Source organism: Etheostoma spectabile, chromosome 13 (assembly GCF_008692095.1).
Source record: "Etheostoma spectabile isolate EspeVRDwgs_2016 chromosome 13, UIUC_Espe_1.0, whole genome shotgun sequence".
Classification (NCBI taxonomy): Eukaryota; Metazoa; Chordata; class Actinopteri; order Perciformes; family Percidae; genus Etheostoma; species Etheostoma spectabile.
In genome coordinates, this window is record NC_045745.1 from 23,102,559 (window position 1) to 23,106,191 (window position 3,633).

The 3,633-nt window shown below is 41.4% G+C and overlaps 1 protein-coding gene across 1 annotated transcript in view; it reads left to right on the top strand.

The window, feature by feature from the left end:
* Positions 1-3,633, top strand: part of tiam1a (TIAM Rac1 associated GEF 1a) — a 56,044-nt gene that overhangs the window by 880 nt on the left and 51,531 nt on the right. The window lies entirely within an intron of this gene.

Genomic DNA, 3,633 nt, shown 5'->3' on the forward strand with positions numbered 1-3,633 from the left:
TGTGTGTGTGTGTGTGTGTGTGTGTGTGTGTGTGTGTGTGTGTGTGTGTTGATGATAGGACTTTATCAATCATTAATGGGACTCACTCACTGAGACTTAACTGGTTTCTTACTTGAGGTAATGTAGTGATTACAAAATACCTTAACAGCCCTCTGGACTGGCACCACCTGACATTTCCCTGCCACTGACAACCTGCACAGCTCAAAGGGCAAACAAAGTTATGTGTGTGCATATTTGACTGTTTGACTTTATGTAAAGTACAGGTGAGATTAAATTACTTGAGATAAAGTGATCAAAAACTCAGGAGGTACTTACAGTAATTATGACTTGCCAATAGCTTGTTAGAGAGCCGGAGCACTAAAGAAATAAAAAGAGATGCAGGTCAGTTCTCAAAATTTCTCGTTATTCCATCAAAGTTTCACAATGCAAGAATGAGGAGAGATAGATCATACACTAATGGATTTGGATCTGATAAAGACATTAGGCTACTGTGTGTGTGCGTGCGTGCGTGCATGCATGCGTGCGTGCGTGCGTGCGTGCGTGCGCGCGCTGTGGAAATATTAACAGAGGATGGAAGAGGTGAAACGGCTAAAGAATAGAGAAGGACGAGACAGACAAAGAGTGAGACCTGAGAGCTACTAGTGAAAGGCAGTGTGGTACTAAAGACTTGGCAGAGAGCGACAGTAGCCAACAAGACAGAATAAAAGAGAGCGAAAGAGGGGATATGGGACAAGTTGCAAGTTAACAGAGATACAAAAACAAAAGGAGGAGAGTCTGCAAATATGCACTTTTAATTCCTTTGGAATACTTCAGACATGTTTACTATCTGTCACTCAAATGTGAGTAGGTTGGTGGAGTTGTTAGGTCTCAGCTGGGCAGAGAGTCATCTCTAGAGAGGGTCATCTCTAGGCATCCAGACAGCTAAATGGGTCAAAGGGCATAGAGTCTCTACTGTCCTTTCTCCTCCCTCAGTTTAATGCCTTTTCACTGGATATTTGGTTTGATTAAAATAATTCAGTAAAGATTACATAAAATATAGTAGAAATTAGACAATGCAAGTTTTTTAACTTGGGAAATAATTAAGTTAGGCAGGTCATTTTGTTATTTAGTGCTGGATTGGATTCCAGGACCTCATTATTAACAATATTATGTGGCAGTGGTGACCTAGGGGTTAAGGACGCGAGCTTGGGACCGGGAGGTCGGTTCAATCCCCTGACCGGCAGGATAAAATCTGGGTGGGGAAAGTGAAAGAACAGCGTTTGTCCCTCCCTCTTTACCCCCGCCGAGGTGCCCTTGAGCAAGGGTCTTAACCTAAAAAAAACGCTCCAGTGAAGCTGCTCAGTGGCCAGCAGTTCAGACTGGGGTTGTACTGGGCAGCTTCCAGTATGAATGTGAGTGAATGTGTTTGTGTGTTGCTGCAAATGAGAAATTGTCCTCAATCGACTTACCTGGATAAATAAAGGTTAAAAAAAGAAAAGAAAATATGGCAAGTGTATGGCAGGTTTTTGATAAAACATTACAAGAAGCCTAAATATGTGTAATTTAGTAAATGTTTGGCTTTTGAATTTGCTTTTCATTCACCCATCTACCATGCAAGGGACTGGCCTAACCACAGGGAGCAATTTAAGGTTCAGTGTCTTAGTAAGTAAGTAGTAGTACCTAAGTAATTCAGTAACCTGTTTTAACTTGAATTGAATAGTGAATAATAACGATCTGAGTGCAAACATTCTTAAAGAAATATTTAAGAATGTTTGCACTCAGATCGTTGACAGACTGTAACTAAGACGATAAAGACTCAACACATTTCTGAATAACTGCAAAAACTGTATAAGTTACAGATCCTACTTTGTTATAAATCCTTATCATCAATATTTAAATCTATTTGCTATAAGTGTTTGTTTTCATTTTGAGAAGAATAAGAATTATTAACTCTCTCATCTCTCTCTCTGTCTCTCTCTTTCTTGTTATCTTTTCTTCATGATATCTTCTTGCTTCAGTTCACTGCTTCAGTTTCTGCCATGAGGAAGTTGAATATTGGCAGGGTGTTTAAAAGAAGTGATCCGTGAAAGGATTCATAGTGGCCGTGTGTGTGCGTGCGCGTGCGTGTGTGCGTGGATGTGCACACACACTGTTTTTTTAAAAAAGACTACGAAAGCCTGGGGCTGTGAAAATGGGGGAAAGCCATTATCTTGTACACAGTTACACACCGCTCATCCAGGTTTATGTGTGTGTGGGTGTGTGTGTGTGTGTGTGTGTGTGTGTGTGTCTCCATTCACATTGTGTGCAAGTGTGTGTTAAGAACAAATATGTGTGCATCCACACAACCATGTGCTCCGAATGTGTACAGTAAGCTAATATAGTGTGTGAGCGTGAAAGGGGGGATGGGGCTCTGCTAAGTGAGCCCAGTGGGTGTGCGAGTGTGTTTGTATTGTGTGTGTATGTGTGTGTACAGACTGACCCAGATTGATACACTGCTCTCAGACTAAGTCAGCTCACCTATAGGGAAGTTATAGGTAGGCACATCCTCTTTTACTCACAACCAGCCTCACATAAACAGCCTAACTAAGATCATACATGAGCACTGTAACTCCAACCCTCACATTAACCTTAATCAATAACCAAGTCTTAAAATCTGCAGATTTTTGGGATATGCACAATCACACACACTCTCCACCCTTTATATATTCTGCAGGTTTAGATTAATCTATACTATGAATACAAATATTTAAGTCACATACTCTATTCTTTGATCTGTTCATGTAAAGCTCATAGTGCTCAATGAATCAAATATGAAATTATGGAAATAATAATCACAGTCACTGTCATCTTCATCATCAACATTATGGGACCTAAATAGTTTGTTGCAAACACTGTCACATCTTTATTCTCCACAGTGAATGTGATTCTTCTGACCTTGTGGCAGAACAGACAGACGCCCTCACTTTATGATTACAGATACAGTACATAAGATGCAGTTTGAGGAGCATGTGGTGGGCATGATAATGCGATGATGCAATTAACATGAAAGGGATGATCTCTCTCTCTCATCTTTGTCCGTCTTCCTCTCTCATCTTCTAACCGCTGTTAACCGTTGTTATGCTTCATCCCTCTTCCTCAGTGGTCCCCTTATTTCTGCTGTTAAGCAAAAATAGGGCTTATGCAGCCCCCAGTGCCCATCTCCCCACATGCAATCAAGCTGTTTAAATGTTTGTGTTTGACTGTGTGCCTGCAGGTTCCCTGTGTGTCTGTCTTGTGTGTGTCTGTCTGTCTCTCACTGTCCCAATTCTCTGCTGCTGTCACTTGAAGCGCAATACCAGACAGATATTGTTGACGTCTGTTTTGGGAAAACCAAGACAAAACTGACAGCTGAGGGGGGAAAGACTTATGAATTGTTTTTCCTCTTCTCTGGTTTCATTGAGTGTGTCTAATTAAGGTGCCATACCAAAGGGGAATCCCTTTCCAGAGGAGCTGATGAAATACGACAATGGTTCACAAGCTGCGGGTCGGGGGACCTGCTCATAAACCATGATATTGGTGATGATGGGTCATAAGTAGACATGGCCAAAAGTCAGATAGGTTGGAATCCATTGGGTTTTACACACACACACACACACACACACACACACACACACA